At 41.2% G+C, this 21992-nt stretch overlaps 1 protein-coding gene across 1 annotated transcript in view; it reads right to left on the bottom strand.

Annotated features, from left to right (window-relative positions):
* Positions 1-21992, bottom strand: part of DHRSX (dehydrogenase/reductase X-linked) — a 308329-nt gene that overhangs the window by 16802 nt on the left and 269535 nt on the right. The window lies entirely within an intron of this gene.

Genomic DNA, 21992 nt, shown 5'->3' with positions numbered 1-21992 from the left:
ATTGAACAAAAGGGGAGAGAGGACCGACCCCTGGGGCACCCCACAAGTTAGGGGTCTAGGAGTCGACCTCTGTCCCCCTGCCAATACAGACTGCGTACGGTCGGTGAGGAAGGAGGAGAACCACCGCATAACGGTGCCTCCCACTCCTAGCCCACCGAGACGCCGCAGCATGATACCGTGGTCCACGGTATCAAAAGCCTCTGAGAGGTCCAAAAGAACAAGGACAGAGGAATATCCTCTGTCCCGGGCCCTCCAGAGATCATTAACCAACGCGACCAATGCCGTTTCCGTGCTGTGCCCCGGCCTGAAGCCCGACTGGTATGGGTCTAGATAGACTGTTTCATCCAGGTGCCGGGGGAATTGCCGGGGGAATTGATGGAGCCGCGGTGGGGGCTGGTGCCACGCGGCCCCTGCCAGCCCCTCTGCCAGTCCGGCTGCTCCCTCCCAGGCACCCCTCTTGTCCCGGCGCAGGCCCGAGCCGCCCAGGGGCACCAGGAGGAAGAAGAAGAGGAGGAGGGTGAGGAAACCGCCGTCGCCGCCCCAGCCAGGACTCCACGCTGCCTGGCCTCACCCTCCACCCATCCAATGGAGCCGCGGTGGGGGCTGGTGCCACGGAACCCCTGCCAGCCCCTCCGCCAACCTGGCTGCTCCCCCCCAGCCACCCCTTTTGTCCCGGTGCCCGCCCGAGCCGCCTGGGGGGCAGCAGGAGGAAGAAGGGAAGGAGGAAGAAGAGGGCAAGGAGATAGAGGAGCGGTGTCTCAGTTCCTAAGACCATCGGAAATATGTGTTTTCCGATGGTCTTAGGTGACCCCTGTGACCTGACCCACAGGTTGAGAACCACTGTCTTAGAGTATTAATGTTGTTTATATGCTATAATAGTTTACTTATTTTTATTTCTAATTATTAATATGATGTTATAATTATTGTGTTTAATACTAGTTTATTTGTTTAAAAGAGAGTTAAAGGAAGTTACAGATTTGTTATTTTAATAGTTGATTAATGTTAGATAGAGTATGATTATTGTATTGTTAACCCTGTGATTGGCTCTGGGAAGTGGGGGGGGAGGGAGGGGGGAGTGGAAGGGTGGGTTTTGGGGAGGGGGGAAATTATATTGTAAAACTTTTATAAAATTTTCAATAAAAAAACAACAACAATTGGTTACATTTACATTGACAGATTTAATTCTGTTTTTTCCCATATAAACCATCTCACATTTTTACATTTCTTAAGGAATAGATAAAAGAGTAAAAAGAGAGAATAAGAAAAGAAAAACAAAGAAAAAATAAAAAATAAAAAAGAAGGAAGAGAAGCAAGAGCAACGAAACATAAGAAATAACATACTACTTAGAATAGGTTAATATGTATTTATTTCCTCAGATTTCTTATTCTTTTTAACCATAGTTAAGAATATATTTAATCTTTAGACATTCCATTCAATAGATCTAGTCATCTAATCCCTCAACTCTGATTCAAAACATTTTATATACTTTCCTTAAATTCAGTCACATTTAAGTATCTAAAACATTTCATCCCTCGTATATTCCAAAATTTTTCTACTTCTTTAACCATATTCAAACACATGCTTCTTTTTTAAGTATTCTCTCTGATATGTCCCATCATCTATTCTCTTAGTTTCCATCTTAATCTTTTTTCTTTGCCCAGAATCTTTCTTAATCAATGTACTTTGCTGAATCAAAAGGTTTTCCCGTATGATCATAGGTGTTGCTGAGAGTAAATCAATGTCTTTGTCATGGGCATTTGCCCATTCCTTTTTATTAGGAATCTTTTTCCTTCTTTTTCTCTCCACTTCTTTTGTCACTTTTTGTCTTTCCATCAAGAACTTTCTCTTATCCTCAAGTTTGCTTTGTAGTGTTGAAATATAAATTGTTTTTTCTTCCACTTGAATTAAATCAGGGCTTTTCAACCTTTTCACCGATTGTGCCACTTTTAGAATATGGCAACATTCGAGTACCACCAGTCACCTAGCGAGGTGTCAAAAACTTGATGACCAAAAAAAAATAAAAATGGAAAAAAGTGATAAAGTACAGTAGTCCTTGACTTACAACAGTTTGCTTAGTGACTGTTCAAAGTTACAACGGCACTGAAAAAAGTGACGTATGACAATTTTTCACACTTATGACCGTTGCAGCATCCCCAGGGTCATGTGATTTACATTTCAATGCTTGGCAACTGATTCATATTTATGATGGTCACATTGTTTCAGGGTCATGTGATCGCCTTTTGCAACCTTCTGATAAGCAAAGTTAATGGGGGAAACCAGATTCACTTAACAACCATGTTACTAATTTAATCTCTCTCTCTCTCTCTCTCTCTCTCTCTCTCTCTCTCCCTCTTTCTTTCTCTCTCTCCCTCTCTTTCTCCCTCTTTCTCTCTCTCTCTCCCTCTCTCCCTTTCTCTCTCTCCCCCTCTCTCTCTTTCTCTCTCCCTCTCCCTCTTTCTCTCTCTCTCCCTCTCCCCCTCTCTTTCTTTCTCTCTCTCCCTCTCACTTTCTCTCTCCCTCTTTCTCTCTCCCCCTCTCTTCCTCTCTTTCTCTCTCTCCCCCTTCCTCTCTCTCCCTCTTTCTCTCTCTCCCTCTTTCTCTCTCCCCCTTTCTCTCTCTCCCTCCCTCTTTCCCTCCCTCTCTATTTCTCTCTCCCTCTCTTTCTCCCTCTCTCTTTTTCTCTCTCTTTCTCCCTCTCTTTCTCTCTCCCTCTCTCCTTCTCTTCTTCCCTCCCTCCCTCCCTCCCTCCCTCTCCGATTGGGGATCGATTTGGAGGCGCGGAGAGGAGGGGAGCAGCCGAGGGCTGCCTGTGTGACTTTGAAGTGGCCACCTTTGGAAGTACCAATGCTGCTCCAGCCAGGCTCGAGCCGGGCAGAGCGGGCAATGGGAGAGGAGCAAGTTGATCACCTTACTGGCAGCCGGGACTTCGGCACGCCTTCCCAGACAGCGGGGCCTACAGTAGTGCTGGCTGGGGATTGCAGGGGCTTATGGTATGCCGTCTCGGGGCTGCGGCTTGCAGGAGGGCTGGCCCGCTCAGCGGAGGCTCCAGCGGGCCGCTCCCAGGGGGGATACCGGGGCTGCCCATGCGGCTCCCCAGCCATGTGTGCTTTGGACGAGGCCAGCCTGGGAAAGGGACTTCCTGGGCATGCTTCTCTCAGGGGGCGGGGCGCCTGGGCGCAGGGCCAATCAGGAACCCCACGAGGGGGCAAGCCCACATGAAGAGCCAAACCCTTTCTCCGAGGGAGGGGCGCATTGAGGGAGCCAGCCAATCACGGGACGTAGATTCTGACGGATGGCTGGCCTGAGCCAACGAGGCACCAGAGGACTGGGAGCCATAGTTGAAGGCTGAAACGCCTTCAGCTGTAACTGCTCGCATGTGTTTGTGTGTGTGTGAGTGCGCAGGCCGGGATCAATGCCACTTTCCAGGAGATTGGTGCTTCTTCGGGGCTCAGCAGAAGCACCAGGATCAGTGCCGGAAGAAGCGCCGATCAGGTGGAAAGGGGCGCTGATCCTGTTGCTTCCACTGAGCCCTCACAGCCCCGGAGAAGCGCCGATCGGGTGGAAAGGGGCGCTGATCCTGGTGCTTCCCCTGAGCCCTCACAGCCCCAGAGAAGCGCCGATCAGGTAGAAAGAGGCGCTGATCCTGGCATTTCAACTGAGCCCTCGCCTCCCCCAAGCATTTTTTTACTCACCTGCTTTTAGCTGCACTCCCTTTCTCCTTTTGCTTCTCTGCCTTCATTTGCTTCTCTGCCTTTGCCACGTGTTTGTAAAAAAGAAAAAAAAGTTCCATGAGACTTTCTAACTTCTTGCGAGAAGTTAGAAAGTCTCATGGAACCTTTTTTTTGTCTCACAAACACATGAAGGCTGAGAAGGACAGGTGAGTAAAAAAATGCTTGGGGGAGGTGAGGGCATCTGGGTGGGGGCGGGGGGACCCAGGCAATGTGTCATGCAGCTCCAGCGGAATCTCCATTGAAGACTGCTTGAGGCTGCCTGCCGTCTCCAAGGCCGTTGCCAATCAGCTGGAGCTGCGCGCTTTGATCCTGGGCTCTCAGTAGGACCCAGGCAACATCCAATTCCAGCTGACTTTGCCACAAGCCTGTGCAACATTGCTGCCACTTCACCTCATTTACTTTTACACTTTTTAAAACATTTTTTTTACATTTCTTTTACATTTTTTACATTTTTTTTCAACCGGTCCTAAGCGTACCACCAGCCAGGTGTTCATGTACCACTGGTGGTACACATACCACCAGTTGAAAAGCCCTGATCTATACTGTGAATTTGTGTGAAGGGTAAGTCAAAGGAATACTAAAAATCAACTAAAGTATTCCTGTGCATATGGACAGATGCCAAACTTCATCTTCATCAATATGATCTACTTCACTGTTATGAAAAGAGAAACCAATTAGATGTTTTTTTCATCTAACAGTAGACATCTGAAATAATATCTACCTTTACTATCCATTTTATGTTCCACTACAGGCACAATAATTTTTTTAAGAAAGCTAAAACAGAATTAGTGGAGTCCAAAACTAAACTACAGGGTTGGAAATAAAATTTAAAAATAACTAATATCCTTAATGAATTATTTTTTTAACCCTTAACATCTTAAACAGTGTTCATTAAGAGGATTACAGTTATTAGTAAATTTTGCAAAAGCCTTAGTTCTGGAACACAGATGGAAAAGAAGAAAAAGTTAATTTTTATTCAAACAAAACATCTCACATTACTCTATGTGATAAATTACTTTAATTATTTTCATATTGCTAAACCTATGTTCCTTAATTTTAAGCAGGTAAGAAAATTGTCTATTGTTTTAAACAGTTTATACAGCTTTGAGAAAGCAAACTTTGAGAATAACAAGGAAACAAATATTAAAAATGGGATGTGAATGATATATTTATGCAACACTTTTGAAACACACAGCACTGCAGGCTAATAATTAGGCTGTTTTTTAAAACTGATTTTATAATTAATTAAATAAACTGCATGTATTTATTTCAATGTCAGGTATTTTTACATTGTTCTAATGGATTATTTGATTTCTGTTTAATCAAAACAGAAATATCAGGCTGTTATAAAAATTGGAACAAACAGTTTTTGCTTTGCAAGATGTATTCAAGCAGAAGGTGGCTCATGGCAGTGTAATCAGAAAAGTAACTTTGTAGATCAGGGGTGTCAAACTCAATTTAATTGAGGGTTGCATCAGCATTGTGGTTGCCCTCAGGGGGCCGGGTGGGTGTGGCCAGGGTGGGTGCGGCATACTGGGTGAGTGTGGCTGGAGTGGGTGTGGCCTACTGGGTGGGCGTGACCAGATCTACATCGTTCATGTCAAGGGTGGCTGTGGGGGCCTGGGCAGGAGTGGGACAGATCTGAGGATCTCTGGCAGAAGGGGGTGGGACCGGGGCAAGTGCCAAGGCATGGTTCACTGGAGGAGCTTCACTGTTCCTCTCAGGCCATGCGGGGGGGGGGGGCTGGATGGTGGTGCAGGCTGCCCGGAGCCCTGGGCAGCAGAGGTCAAATGCCCAGCCTGGCCCTCGAGCACCCGTGGCACCAAGCCCAGCCCCACTTTCCCAAGGGGGTGCCCAGCTGCACTTATCTCCTCTTCAAGGCTGATGCTGCTGTGCTTGCTCTCCTTAGCCAGGTTGCTCATGATGGGTACAAGGGCAAAGTCAGAGGGAGGCCCATTCCCTGTCCATGGGAGGAGACCCGGCTTTGTATCCAAAGCTTCCTTAGCAATAGGATGGGAGACCCCCAGGATAGGCCAGGAGGAGGGGGCCAGGGGATAGTGAAAGGGCAGTAGGGCAGGATGCACCCAGGGGTGGGGCCGATGCGGCAGGGGCTGGTTCCTTGCTGTTTCTAGACGGCCTTGTGGAGCTAAGACTGAATGCGTTTCAGCATAGATGGCCACCACAAAATTGTACATTGGTTCCCAACCAGCCTGGGCCAGGGCCAAGGTAGCGGGGGCCGTTCCCTCACTGTTTCCAGGATGGCTTTGCGAGCCACATGAAACTATTTCGCGGGCCGCATCCAGCCCCTGGGCCTTGTGTTTGACATGTCTGTTGTAGATTAATTAACATACACATTTTCCTAGGCTTTTTAACTGGACAGCAATATAAATATTTCATTTTTAAAAAATTGCTATTTGAGGGGAATAATGGCTTAGCGATAAAGATGCTGAGCTTGTCAGCTGGAGAGCTGACAGCAGGGTTCAAGACCTAGGCACCGCACAATGGGTGAGTTCCCATTACTTCTCCCAGAGCCTGCCAATCTAGCAGTTTGAAATCATGCAAATGCGAATAAATAGGTATGACTATGGTGGGAAAGTAACAGAGTTCTGTGCGCCTTGGTGAATAGTCATGCTGGCCACATGACCACGGAAGTGTCTTCAGACAATGCTGAGTCCCTTCACTAAGAAACAGAGATGTGTACTGCTCTCTAGAGTCAAACATGACTGGACAGGGGAAACCTTTACCTTTTAGTTTATTGGGTTTTAGTTATACGTGTAGCAATTTTACTGGTCTGCAACTGAAATAAAACTTTTCTTCCTTTAGATTAGGAGTTACCCTTAATAATCTAAATCAGCAGTTCTCAATATGGGTCATACGCTTACTTCCCCAGGAGGCCATGCCATATTTCTAGGGCAGTGATGGCGAACCTTTTAGAGACTGAGTGCCCAAACTGCAACCCAAAACCCACTTATGCATCGTTGGGTGCCGGGTAGATGTGGCCCATTGGGTGGGCGTGGCTGCAGTGGTAACAGCAGACTGGGTGGGACTAAAAAGTTCAATCAATCAATTCCAACTTTGCAAGATCTTTTTTTCCCCCGCAAGAAGTTGAAATTGACTGATTGATTAAACCTTTTTTTTTGTACACGGCAGCAGAGGCCTAAAGCGAATAGATTTTATAAAACCCAGCTGAAGGCCTAGGACTGGGGCAACGGTGCGCGTGCCCACAGAGAGGGCTCTGAGTGCCGCCTCTGGCACCCATGCCATAAGTTCGCCACCACTGTTCTAGGGGGTTCTGAGTAGAGCACCCAATCTTAACTGCCAAGTGCATGGTCAATTTGTTATACTCCTCACATCTGTGCTAATATTAGCACTATTAAATTAATAAACAGTGGAAATCATGTATTTATACTACCTTTTCCCCAGCTAACTATGGAGGGAGGATCACAGAGGTAAATATGGCTCAGAAGGGGGCTATGAGTTAATACAGGTTGAGAACCACTAATCTACATCAGGGCTTTTCAACCAGTGGTACGCGTATCACTTGTGGTATGTTAGCATGTGGCAGGTGGTACACAGCCCTGCCCAGGCAAGTGTAGTGAGGGAGGGAACGAGCCATCGCAGCACAGGACTTACTGTGAGAGAGGCTTCCGGAGCTGCAGAGTGGCTGGGGCAAGGCAAAGGCCCCAGGCCCACTTCCGGCTCACCCGGATGAGAAAGGAGGAGGAGGGGGGTGGAGGGGGGTGGAGACAGGAGAGGCTATAAAAGGAGGCAGTTTGGATGGGAGAGGGAAAGCGAGAAAAAGAAGCAGCCTTGGAAGGAGGTGGACTCAGTTCTAGCTGCACCAAAGGGAAAGAAGGAGGAGGGTGGAAGAGAGGAGAAGAGATCAAGCAGGACGGCCATGAGCTGATCTACAACTTCTGTGGCAGCCATCCATGCTGGCAGCAACAAACAGGCAAGAAATGCAGTGGGGGAGGGGTTGCTCTCCACGAGGAATGAAGAAAGACAGCAATGAAGAAAGGCAGCATCTGCTGGAGGTGAGGCATGGAGGGAGGGAGAAGAAAAGTGGAAGGATTCTTATGTGCTTTTGTGACTTTGAAGTTCTGGGATTTGTGCAATGTGGGCTTTGTGTTCTTAAGGAGTGTTTGGCAATTTCTATTTGGCTGATGGCCGATGTCTTGTGTTAGCTTCTATTGCTCTGCTATTGTTAGCTGTAAGTTTTGCTGCAAGGGATTTTGAAGTATTTTTCTTCTGAATGGATTTTGCCTGTAGCATTCCTTTACTTTTGAATGGAGCCATTTGGGGAGGGTGCCTTAGCCAGCAGCCAATACTTACTACATTTTTTTTCTTCCTTAAGTGCCGGCTGCTGGCTCCTTAACTTTCCTTTCTAGCCAGTAGCTAACTCTTAAAGGGGAATGCACCTTTTTAAGCTAGTTCCCTCAGCGGCGTGTCTTTTCTGTCTCTGGAGGCTTTTCCTTGTTTGATGAATATATGGAAGAGGGAAAATATGGGGGGGGGAGTTCAAATTCTTCCTTCAGAAGGAGATGGGCATGAGAAAGAGGGAGGCAGAGAGGGAGGGAAGGAAGTCCCGCCTTAGCACTTGGCCACCAGCAGCCCTGCCATTGACTTTGCTTGTCAAAAGGTTGCAAAAGGGGATCACATGACCCTGGGACACTGTGACCATGATAAATATGAATCAGTTGCCAAGCATCCAAATATAAATCACATGACCCTGGGCATGCTGCAATGGTCATAAGTGTGAAAAATGGTCATAAGTCATTTTAGTGCAATTGCAACTTTGAACAATTTTTTTTTGTCACCAAGTTTTTGACACTTTGCCAGGTGGTACTCGAATATTGCCATATCCTAAAAGTGGTACAGTCGGTGAAAGATTGAAAAATCCTAATCTACATGACCTCTTCCAACTTTAAGATTTTAATAGCTCATGTATATATTCCATACAAAGAATCAACATTATAAAGATTATAAAGAACATTTCTTATTTAGGGAATAATCCCCAGTTTAGAGGTTCCATTTCCATTTCAGTTTAGAGATCAAACATTTCCTTACTTTGAGGTTTTTAAAATTTTATCCATTTGTATTCTGTGCTACAGGTTTTACACTTGCTCAAATGAAACAAGTAAATACTCTGAACTTCATTTGATCTTAAGAAATAAACATATGAGAGAATATAATATATAGAAATGAAGAGACAGAAGGTAAGCCCAACATATTTCAAGATTTGTTTATTTTGTACTTTATGTAAAAAGTTCATGCACAACAATTAAGAATGAATTAATTTCCAAGTATTTGAATAAATTATGATCTAAGTTTGTTTCAAACTGAAACAATTAGAGTTTGAATTGGAATTTATTTTGCCTGTAAACAGATAAATATATTAGAAAAATAATCTTTTTTAAAAAAATTAGTGGACTTAATCCTATTAATTGTGCTGAGTACCAACTTTACAAAATTACAATGGATATAACAAAAATAGCTATTACTAAATGTAAAACAACACAGACTAGTTGATTTCCAGTATCCAGTATTTATTAAATTATTCTTCATATATTGAATATGTAATTCTCAGCAAAATGAAAACACAAACAAAAACACTTCACCTGTATAAAAATGCAATCTAGTGCAATTAACCAGGTTCAATTCAACTTCTCCAGACTTCTAATGTCATGAAAATAAAGACCCCTAATGTTTGTCTATAAAGTATACTTAAAACCTGGTGTGATTCCCTTAATTGTCCTCATCTCTCACTCAAATCCCTATCTTTTTAAAAATAATGAAATATCTGAATATCATCGGCATTGACAATATCACTATCAGTCAATTGCACAGGCAGCTTTACTTAGAACAGCACTTAGTAATAGCACTTAGATTTATATACCACTTCACAGTGCTTTACCGCCCTGTCTAAGCAGTTTACAGAGTCAGCATATTGCCCCCAACAATCTGGGTCCTCATTTTACCGACTTCGGAAGGATGGAAGGCTGAGTCAACCCTGAGCTTGAGCTGGTGAGAATCGAACTGCCAAACTGCAGGCAGCCATCAGTAAGCAGAAGTAGGCTGCAGTACTGCATTCTAACCACTGTGCTACCACGGCTCATTCTTTTAATACAGGGGTCTTCAAATTTGGCCCTTTTATGACTTGTGGACTTCAACTCCGAGAATTCCTCATCAGGCACACTGGCTGAGGAATTTTGGGAGTTGAAGTCCACAAGTCATAAAAGGGCCAAGTTTGAAGATCCCTGTTTTAATACCATCAAATAATAGAAGCTATCTATCTCAGATTCTTGGGAATACTCAATAATTGAATAACAATGCGAATCCAGTCTAAACATCTGGCTGATGGTGCAATAAACCATAACAATACCAAAATTTCAAGCCCATCTCTAAAGTAATCATCCATAGTTATTACTTTTTGCCTGTTTGGAGACATCCTATTGCTAAGCAGTGACTACAACCATTTCAGTACAAATTGCAAGTGTAATATATATGTGATGGCAAGTACACTGAGCTGAAAATTTGGAATATAAATATATTCATATATATTTTAACATGCTAAAAAAATCATGTAAATGATTCCTAACTATGATGCATGCCAAAAACAGAATATTGAAGAGCACAACAAAGAACTGTGGTAAATCAAACCAAAATCCTATCTAGTTCAAGGAGATGCCAAGAAAAAATCCCCAAGGACAACAGCAACCTTTCATTTGTATTCTCCAGCAATTGATACCACTGATCCACCACATGTGGCATTTCTGCCAATTCAGGACTGGAATTACACCTGTGTTCTCATAAAGTCACAGCTTTTCAGCAATTCAGCTAATTCATTTCTGGCTTAGCTCCAACACAGAGGAAAAGCTGCAAACATTATTTTGCAGCATTAATGAAGGAGCCACAAGCCCAGTAATTTCCCACTGGAGAAAAATCTGGCCTGTTTTCCATGTCCTGGCTCTTCAGTTATACCACATCATTTTGGAAGTTAAGGCACTAGAGTAATTCATAAATCTTGCCTTCTAAAGAATATCAAGATGAAGTTAATCTTCTGAAATAGGCTGTTCTCTGAACTCCTCTGATACTATATTAAATCTGTTGAAGGGCAGACAAAAAAGACTGGACGCTTTATGTTGTTCTCCTCTTAAACTAAATGCAGCACAAAACTAGACATGCAGAAGTTGGGACTATCTTCTTTCTGCCCCAAACCTCAAAGCAAGGAAGGAAACAAACAAAACTTGGACTAGAGCTGTTGTTTTGGAATTTAACAAGGAAAAAGCCAGACAATATGTATGCAAACCAATAAATTGTACATGAACAGTAGAGCATGTGCTTCTGATTGGGTAGATTTGATGAATAGAAATAAGAAATCCAAAGAATTCCCTACTATCCCTTTATTTATTTTTTATAATATTTTATTGATTTTCTCTTTTTACAATTGGATATTTTAAAAACAACATGCTGACTGGGTTGATCAATAGTTCAATAGCGTACATAAATCTTTAGTATAAATTCTCATGATACAACACCAAATATTTCCTGTCTTTTTCAATTAATATCTGCTCATATTGGGCTAGTACATTTCTTATTATTATCAACTAGATAAAAACATCTTTGTTACAGTTATCAATAATTTTTAGCTTATACATATCTTAATTGCGTTTGCACTTAATCCTTGTATACAATCAATGTCCTGTTATTGCTTTTTCCCCCCCAGGCTTTAATTTCCCATCAATATTCAAATTAACACTATTATTTATGATTTCCAAGTATTTTATATTTAGGTGACTAAAGTTTCCCTTATCTCAATTTCTCCCTTTTTCCCTTTTCATAGCGAAGTCTAATATTCTGGTTACACATCTTATCGATTTGATTATAGTATTGCTCTGTTTTTTAAAAGTTATCTATTTTCCACCATGTTAAACCATCTAATTAATAATACAGTATCCCCTCTAATAAGTTAAAACCATTATAGGTGTTCTCTGGGTTAACCAATAGTTCAGTACTATACATAAATTTTTAGTTTAAGTCTAATATTAAAACATCAAATACTTCCTCTCTCTTACCAATAATATCTGTTATCTCATATTGGGCAAACAGAATTCTTATTTTCAACTAAGTAGAAACATCCTTGTTACATTTATCAATATTTTTTAGCCTATAGATATCTTAATTGCATTTGCACTTAATATCTTTATATAAACAATGTCCTATTATTGCAGGCATGTCAAACTCGCGATGTTGTGCAACGTATTGCGACTTTCCCCCCATTGCCAGCAATGGGATGGGCACAGTTTTGACGTGACGCATCCGGCCCATGGGCCGGCAGTTTGACAGGCCTGTATTATTGCTTTCCCCCCCCCAAACTTTAATTTCAATTAATATTCAAGAAAACACTATTATTTATGATTTCCAATAACCTTATGTTTAGATGACCAAAAGTTTCCCTTATCTCAACTTCTCCCTTTTCCCCCGTTCATACCAAAGTATAATAGTCTAGTTATACATCTTACCTATTTAATTATAATGTTATTCTATTTTCTAAAAAAATATCTATTTTCCACCATATTCAACCATCTAATTAGTAATATAATATCCCCTCTAATAAGTCAAAGCTATTATTTTCTTCAGCCTTACTCTGGCTTTCTTCCTTTGCCAGCTAACCTTCCATGTCAGTGCCTTTGAATCATCAAATAGTTCTCCCTCTATTTTTATATACATATTATTTGGAATAAGAAAGACCGTTTGGTTGAAGTTTTTTGGGAAGGAAGAGCCATTGGTATTCATTAAGTTGCCTCCCTATTACTCCAATTTCCCACAATTGTCCTGATAGGTTTATCTTCCATTCAATCTGTTCTTCTTCCTTTTCCTCAAATATATTCGGATTTCTTAATTTGTAAAAAGTCTTTTCCATTTTCCATGTTGTCACTCCCTTTTCTGATTTTTCAGTTGGCTGGGTCTGTTGGTCAGATGGGTCCTCTGTCTTAGTGTTTAGTTGTTCCAATTTTAGACTTTAAAATCGAACGTTAAAAATATTTTTTTATCTTTTGTAGCTGGGTATGGGACATCTATTTTACGTTTTATAGGTGGTCTTAATAGTAGAAATTGTTTATCAAGTAAGAGTTTATAATCCAAGGTGTTCCATCATCTCGTGTAATAACATATGCTTCTCATGCAGGGAAATAGGAAAGCAATTCCCCGAATATAGCTCTGAAAGTCAGTAAAAGTTTACATTCATAGTTCAGACAGGCCAGATAAGCTGCCCAGAAATCCCTTCTTTGCAGCTGGGTTTTTCAAAGGTGGTAACTGTCAAGGTAAAACAAATTTTATCTGAAGTCTGGGCTTCGAGCCAAGTCTCTTTTAAGCAATAACAAATTGTAATACCATAATTCACCACAAGATGTCACCAACGCCATTTTAAGCTTTTTAAGTCCAACATTTATATGGTAGTTTTTAAAGTCTTTTTTTTAAGTCTCCAATAAGAAAAAGAACAGTTTTAGTCCCCAGGTTTCAAAAGAATATACATCCAATTAGATTAAAATTAATCTTATAGTTGCTGTTTCCCCTGGGTAGTTAGTCGCTGCTTTTCTTAGAGGGTGGGGTAAAAATTCCCTTCCCTCTCTCCTCACGGGGGAAAGATGCTTTGGGCAGCTTTTACAGGAAAGAAAACTTAGAATCTTAGAGAGGATCAGGTCTCACTCAGTTTCATCCGTGTTGCTTGAAAGTTGCTTGCTAGTGCTTTTGACTTCAGCTGTCAGCAATTTAGGGACCGGCCATTTTGATATGGCCAGTCATTCCCCCGCCGGTTTGGAAGGCTTCCCCGGATCAAATGGAAGGGCTGCCGCTGTCCCGCAATCAAACGGGGGTCCCCTCCTTGCTTGTTGCCTCTACGGTGCAACGTTCGACCCTTTCCAGGTCCCCCAGTGGAGCAAATTCAGACGTGAAAGACGCAGCCTGTCTTTCTGCATCCGCGGTGCTGCAATGCCAAGCCGGATGTCCCCTACTACCCCTTTATAGAACATTCCTTGAGAACTCTCTCACAGTAAGAGCTTATCTGTGCTGGCTCTTTCCCTCCCCCACTACACTTGGCTAGACAGGGCTGCGTACCATCTGCCACTCGTTAATGTACCACAAGTGGTATGCATACCACCGGTTGAAAAGCCCTGGTCTAGGTAGTGGCCAGGGATGATGGAATTTGCTGCTTCGCATGATCCCTTCCTGACCTCCTGAAGCTTATCTCAGGTGCTGCAGGATCTGAGGGAAGGTTCTGGAAATATTTGTAACAATAAGGTATTCAACAGAGTCAAACTATTAAGTTTTCAACATTTTCCAAACTTAACTCTAATTCACTGCACAAGCTAAGGATTGCAAAACAGCATCTGCACTCATTATAGCAAACATAATTTCATTGATGGAATCTGCTTAACACATATTGTATATGAAATATTTTAGTGTTGTTTTGCAGAGTGAGAAGGAGGGGGATAATGAATGAATGAATGAATGAATGGATGGATGGATGGATGGATGGATGGATGGATGGATGGATGGATGGATGAGTCCTACGAGGAGAAGGGCGGGATATAAATCCAAATAATAATAATAATAATAAATAAATAAATAAATAAATAAATAAATAAATAAATAAATAAATAAATAAATAAACAAACAAACAAACTGGATACATTCTTGTAGGATTATTAAGTCATTGACCCACAAGTTAGGATTTGTTATGCTAAATGTTCAAGCTATTGCGGAATGCTGAAGCTATCTGGACTAGACAGTCAAAGAGAAGAGGTTAAGGGTCAAAATGGTAAATGCTTGGGCTGAGGGATAAAAATAATTTAACTGTATTTGGAGGGTGGGAAATTGAAGGGAAGCAAATGAAAAGAGAAACAAAATAAACTAATAAGTAAAAGTTATAAGATTAACCAAAGAGGCATAAAATAGAATTAAATGCACTTGCTGTTTTAAATAAGTAGGTTAAGTTTGAGGTAACCTAATCAATATTTATATTTCAATGTCACATATAACTAAATTCTTACAACAAATTAACACAACATAAAGAGAGTAACATACATTTCTACTCTGCAAGAGCCCACATTAAAACATGGATCTACAACAAAGAGTATAAGAGTGATGCTATCTGTTTATCCAATTCCTTGGAGTCTCAGTATATTGTTCACCCAGAGATATTTCTATTCCAACAAGAAAAGGAAAATGTAGAACACACTGACAACTACTGAGCCACATCCAATTGCAGAACAATTTAAGAGACTTATGTTTCTGAGTAGCAATATGTTTATTTCCTGTCAGTTGAAATGTACACTAGGATCCAATAGTCTTGTCACCTTTACATATCAGCATAAATTTATATAAAAGAGCAAATGTGCAAATCAGTAATGCTATAAAATGTTAAGGAATGCCAACCACTGTAAAAGAATTTCTACTGATTTACCAGAGGACTATATGAGGGATCTCTATAGAGTGTTTTCTTGCAATGAAGATCAAGTGCTAAGAATGCAAAAGCTGAATGAACAATATTTAATCCAAATATATATGAGAGCATCTTTGGAATAATTCAACCTGCTCAACCATGGATTTTATAGCAGAGCACCCTTGATAAATTCTTCTACACTGTCTAATTTTTTGTTTAAAGTGTGTCCAGATGAATAGGTTTTTGCATGATTTAGCCTATCCATTTACAGGAAGATCTGCTTAATATCCACTGTGAAACAAGCATTTTCATATGCTCAATACTTTTAGAATAAAGAAGAAACCTAGATCAAGATATTACTGCTGATAATATTTTTACTCTAGGGTCTCTGCCTGTTTAACTGTATTCTGCTACGGTATTTTTCCAGCTATAAATAGTAGTATCCATAATCCCAAGCCCCTATAATATTCTGGTTTCAAAAAATATTGTAATGAATGCATTCAGCATAAACTTAACTTGAGCAATTTATTTATCTACATCCTAGCTCAAAATCTTGAAGTTGGTTTTGGAAAAAGATTACAATCAATATGACATATATAGAACAGGGCTTTTCAACCTTTTCACCGATTGTACCACTTTTAGAATATGGCAACATTCGAGTACCACCAGTCACCTAGCGAGGTGTCAAAAACTTGATGACCAAAAAAAAATATGGAAAAAAGTGATAAAGTACAGTAGTCCTTGACTTACAACAGTTTGCTTAGTGACTGTTCAAAGTTACAACGGCACTGAAAAAAGTGACTTATGACAATTTTTCACACTTATGACCGTTGCGGCATCCCCAGGGTCATGTGATTTACATTTCGATGCTTGGCAACTGATTTATATTTATGATGGTCACATTGTTTCAGGGTCATGTGATCGCCTTTTGCAACCTTCTGACAAGCAAAGTTAGTGGGGAAAACCAGATTCACTTAACAACCATGTTACTAATTTAATCTCTCTCTCCCTCTTTCTTTCTCTCTCCCTCTTTCTTTCTCTCTCTCCCTCTCTCTTTCTCTCTCCCTCTTTCTCTCTCTCTCCCTCTCTCTCCCTTTCTCTCTCTCTCCGCCTCTCTCTATTTCTCTCTCCCTCTCCCTCTTTCTCTCTCTCTCTCCCTCTCCCCCTCTCTCTCCCTCTTTCTCTCTCTCCCTCTCTCTTTCTTTCTCTCTCTCTCCCTCTCTCTCTCCCTCTTTCTTTCTCTCTCTCCCTCTCACTTTCTCTCTCTCCCTCTTTCTCTCTCCCCCTCTTTCTCTCTCTCCCCCTCCCTCTCTCCCCCTCTTTCTCTCTCTCCCTCTTTCTCTCTCCCTCTCTTTCTCTCTCCCCCTCTTTCTCTCTCCCTCCCTCTTTCCCTCCCTCTCTATTTCTCTCTCCCTCTCTTTCTCCCTCTCTCTTTTTCTCTCTCTTTCTCCCTCTCTTTCTCTCTCCCTCTCTCCTTCTCTTCTTCCCTCCCTCCCTCCCTCCCTCCCTCTCTCTCCGATTGGGGATCGATTTGGAGGCGCGGAGGGGAGGGGAGCAGCCAAGGGCTGCCCGTGTGACTTTGAAGTGGCCACCTTTGGAAGTACCAATGCTGCTCCAGCCAGGCTCGAGCCGGGCAGAGCGGGCAATGGGAGAGGAGCAAGTTGATCACCTTACTGGCAGCCGGGACTCCGGCGCGCCTTCCTGGCCAGCGGGGCCTACAATAGCGCTGGCTGGGGATTACAGGGGCTTATGGTACGCCGTCTCGGGGCCGCGGCTTGCAGGAAGGCTGGCCTGCTCAGCGGAGGCTCCAGCGGGCCGCTCCCAGGGGGGATACCAGGGCTGCCCGCGCGGTTCCCCAGCCATGTGTGCTTCGGATGAGGCCAGCCCGGGAAAGGGACTTCCTGGGCACGCTTTTCTCAGGGGCGGGGTGCCTGGGCGCAGGGCCAATCAGGAGCCCCACGAGGGGGCAAGCCCGCATGAAGAGCCAAAATTATACCCAAAATTGGCATAAGATGTTTTACTATTAGGTAATCACTCCAGCAAAAATAAGTCTGTCTTCCAAAAATGTTGTAAATGTAGCAAACAGGTTGGATTGAAAAAAAAATGCATGATAGCAGTGTTGTAAACACCAACAATACTGGAAAATGCTGCTATGTAGAATACAACAATTTTTGCAATCCAAGGTATCTTTACTAAATTTCACTAACCCTTGTATCTCTTCAGAATATATTAAATTAGCATTATATATGTTAATGGTTGCAAGGATTCTATATCGCTTTTATTGGAAATGATTACTGATTTCCTCTTTGGAAGCACAGCAAACCGAATCTGGGAGAATACCTTGATGTCTAGAAACATGTTGTATTAAAAAAGTAAAACTGACATAGAATTTATTTCTAGAATTAATTCTCTAGAATTTAATTCTTCTAGAATTCTTCTAGAATTAAATTCTTGGACTACAATTTTATACATGGAATCATGCCATATTCAAAATTTTGGTTATGCAGGTCATATCCTAACTTGATATTGATTTAATATATTATTTATTCACTTCAGTTTTCTCAATGATTTCAGTTGTTTTAGCCAAGCCCTTTTAGCAGGGGACCTTGATCAGAAAATGTATATGAAATACCTTATAATATCACAAACTACTAATGATTATTAATTATCTGATATTTCATTGTCCTGTATTTCATATCTGGAAACCTATCATAATATTTAAAAAAATGAAATTGCCAATGATACAAAACTGGGAGAACAAATCTGGTGAATGTTCAGTAGTAGCAAAACTGACACTATATATATTCATAATTTAATTTAAGCAGGAATTGACACATTACATAGCAAGGCAGATTCTACATTTGAGACACGGCTTCTAGGAAAAGAATCCAGAGATGAATTAAAAACAACAATGAATGACATACAGATACAAGCAATAAACTCCAATGTTTAATATTAAATTTTAAAGATAGCATAAATATTTAAGAAGTGGTAATGGCTTGGGGAAAAGAAGAAAATGAAGGCAGGAATGTATCATCAAAATTCCCTTCACAATATTTTCAACTTATGTTTTATTTTACAGTTTTACATTTGCATTTTGTATCTTTATTCTTTGGTATTTCTTTTTTTTTTTCCCAAAGAAATTTTATTATTTTCCATCAAAAAAAAACAATCATAACATAAGTAAACACAATAACAATGTACTTCTTAACCTTATGCAGATGATCTGTCTATCACCTATCTATCCACACATATAAAAGTATTTCATGATCTGCAATTTATTTGTTTCATCTGTATTTTACATTCTTTCAAAAATATATAGCAACACGGACAGACGAGGAAAAGAAAGAAAAAGAGAAGATTTTCAGACATGAAGACAACCAACACAGAGTGAGGAGAACTGGTTAACTCAATAGGAGACTTATGAAGAACCTTGGAAGACAAAGTTGGAGGAATCCCATAATTTTGTCACCTATCATCAAAGTACTTTTGTTCCAAGACAGCAGCATATTGCATATCCAATCCATATTTGGATGGGGAGGAACAGGCTTCGACTCAACCCGTCCAAGACCGAGTGGCTGTGGTTTCCGGCGTCACGACATAGCCAGTTGGCTCCATCCCTGGCTATCGGGGGCGAGTCATTAGCCCCCGCGGAGAGGGCCCACAACCTGGGCGTCCTCCTGGATACCCAGCTGTCTTTAGACGACCATATGACAGCTGTGGCCAGGGGGGCTTTTCATCAGGTTCGCCTGATACGCCAGTTGCGCCCCTTTCTGGATCGTGACGCTCTACACACGGTCACTCAAGCCCTCGTTGTTTCCCGCCTGGACTATTGCAATGCTCTCTACATGGGGCTCCCCTTGATGTGCACCTGGAGGCTCCAGCTAGTTCAGAATGCGGTCGCGCGGGGGATCCTGGGGGCCTCTAGATGCTCCCATGTAACACCTCTCCTGCGCGAGCTGCACTGGCTGCCTGTGGCCTTCCGGGTGCACTTCAAGGTGTTAGTAACAACCTTTAAAGCGCTCCGTGGCAATGGACCTAGGTATTTGCAAGACTGCCTCCTACCAAACACCTTCCTTCGACCAGTCCGCTCCCACAGAGAGGGCCTCCTTAGGATGCCATCCCGGTCTGTTACGGCCGACCGCTGGGGGTCCCCCTCTCGGAAGAGACACCGTCGAGGACGGGAGACCTTACTGGATGGGGGGCTGGATGCATGTCAACGCCTGGACGCGGAAAAAGCGGCTCGGGACTTCCGGGTAGATAAGACACGCCGGCCGGACCGCATCAAACTAATACAAAATCACCCCCAAAACATTGGGGTACTTTTAGAGCAGGCCTGTTATTTAATTTGATTTTAGAACAGAAACTTGTGTATATTTATCGTGGTTTTTATTATCGCCTGTTCACCGCCCTGAGTCCCATAAGGGAGATAGGGCGGTATATAAATTCAATAAATAATAATAATAATAATAAATAATAATATTTCCTGAAGGTTTTCTCTAAGAAAATGGTTACTTAATTTGTTGGACAGATTTCCTGCAGCTTCCATTTTCTCATCACAACACTCATCACAATACTAACATTTATTTCTCGGCGCAAATTCTTTTCAATTGACCTCCCTACATGATAAAATATCTCTTTCATCCTGTATTTTTCTGATGGAAATTCTAGACTGTTCTCAGGGAGCTAAATCAAACGTTATAAAATTTACTACTGTATTTACGTTTTGTCTTACAGAAGCAATTTTCATGGCAACATGAGCATTTATCTTGTGCCCACTTATTACATGGTGGACACAGTGCTTAAAATGAACAAAGTACGTAGGCAGGTATGGCAGATTTAATTTAGTTGACCTGCAACCCTATGTTTTATTCTGTCAATATAGTGGGTACTTCACTGAAAACATAAAGACAGAGGGAGTACAGAAAATAGCATAAACAGCAGCCACCACAATTTTTAATAACAATTTCATCCCCTTTGATGAAACCAATTGCTTATTCTGGCATATAGGTAAATTGCTTATTCTGGCAAAAATTGCAATCACTTGATAGGACATATGACATCTTTTATATTTCAAAAGAAAAGAAATGTTAGTAGGTGAGACAAACTATTTTTTTAATGTTTCCAAATGCAAATACAGAAAGCAACAGGATTTGGTTTTTTAAAGAAGATTTTCCCCCACAAAATCTATTTCTATTGTATTTACTAATCACTTTTTAAAAACATATGCATACACCTGAGAAATACAGTATACAGTGTAATTAGGCAATATTATTAAGCTCTCTGTATGATGTTATTTAAATACATTTCTATCAAAAGCCAAAATATTTATTCTCAAATTTATACTATTTCCAAGAAGATACATTCTTTATTTGTCAAAATGTCCCTTATGGAGAACCACAGAAGGTGAAACTGACTTATAATTAAAACCTCAACAGGGGTATATTACAGCTACCCTTTCATTGGGCAAGACAGAAATGCAAAAAAGGAAAAAAAATGAGTAGCTTTAAAATGTACCTACAAGATTTTGACCAAAATTCTTTGGTCAACTTTGCTATTCATCTTTCACCATGATGAGAAGTTACAGTCTTAAGCTAATTAAATATTATTAGTATTGCATTATATTTACATAATAATAAAATATAAGATATTATTGCACATTCACATGAAGTATTTAAAGAAAATAGTGTACTAATGCAAACAGCAAGATTTATTTATGTATTTAGGTTTAGACTTCTATTTTAGATTTTACATATGGTATACTTATGTATATGCCCTCCCTCTACCACAAGCAACCCTGTGTAGTAGATTAAACAGAGGACGAATGAACAGTCCAAAATCATCCAGATGGTGAGGATGGATTCAAACCTGAGTCTCCTTAATCCTAGTTCACCAACAGCTAACTATTATATCATGGGAGTTCCTTTTGCTAGAATATATGGCAAGTTTTGGTTTGCAAAATTTGTACCTGGGCAGAGAAGAACTAAAAATAATTGCAGTCTTCCAGACTAGCTGATCAGGGAATGAGTGTTTCTAGATGTACTGACACCATTCACCATATCCTTTCTCCTTAGATTCCTTGTGTTTGCTCCAACAATCTTGACTGAAGAATTGTTGAACATGAAGACAGAGGTTATGTCAGATGCTTTCCTGGTAGCACAAACCCTCTAGGTCATCTCAGCCATCCCACTTGTCTGCCACTCACATTATTGAAGATGAAGGTCTAATTACAAAGGTTTCTGAGACTTTTCTATTTTAAACCCAGGATAGCATATAAATTCAAAGGTGACACCTAAATATTAATTGATAGCAACTATTGTGCCGGACAGCCTTTCTAGCACTGAGCCCAGGAAATAGTCTTGCTCAGGTATAATGATGCTGACAATCTGTGTTGAGTTTTAGTTGCACTTGTTTGAAAATATTGCACTGGGTCTAAATAGTCTTTATTTAAAAAATCCATAGTTAAAGAAAAGGATGCTATAAGAATCTCAGAGCTACAAAAGTGGAGGCAAAGCTGGCTAGCCATGTTATAACTGTGCCTTGCATAGTTGAGTTACTACAGCAGTGTGTGTGGAATACATCTGAGCTGCTGAGGATGAATGCAATTAATTGGAGATTTGTTGTGATCTGTGGATCTCCAATAGATCCTCATTGTGTTGGATTTAACTTCTTAGGGACATATATTTTCACACTGACAGCACAAGAAAACACCAAGAAAAATAGGGGAGGGGTGTAAAAAGTACACTAGATTCTAGAGATCAGAGAAAATATACTCAATAATGTACAAAAAAATCAGAGTTAAAGGTTAAAACCATTA

This window comes from Protobothrops mucrosquamatus, unplaced genomic scaffold (assembly GCF_001527695.2).
Source record: "Protobothrops mucrosquamatus isolate PMUCROS unplaced genomic scaffold, P.Mucros_1.0 scaffold_199, whole genome shotgun sequence".
NCBI classification, from domain to species: Eukaryota; Metazoa; Chordata; class Lepidosauria; order Squamata; family Viperidae; genus Protobothrops; species Protobothrops mucrosquamatus.
Note: the sequence above shows the minus strand (reverse complement) of the source record. Positions and strands in the feature narration are given on the sequence as shown.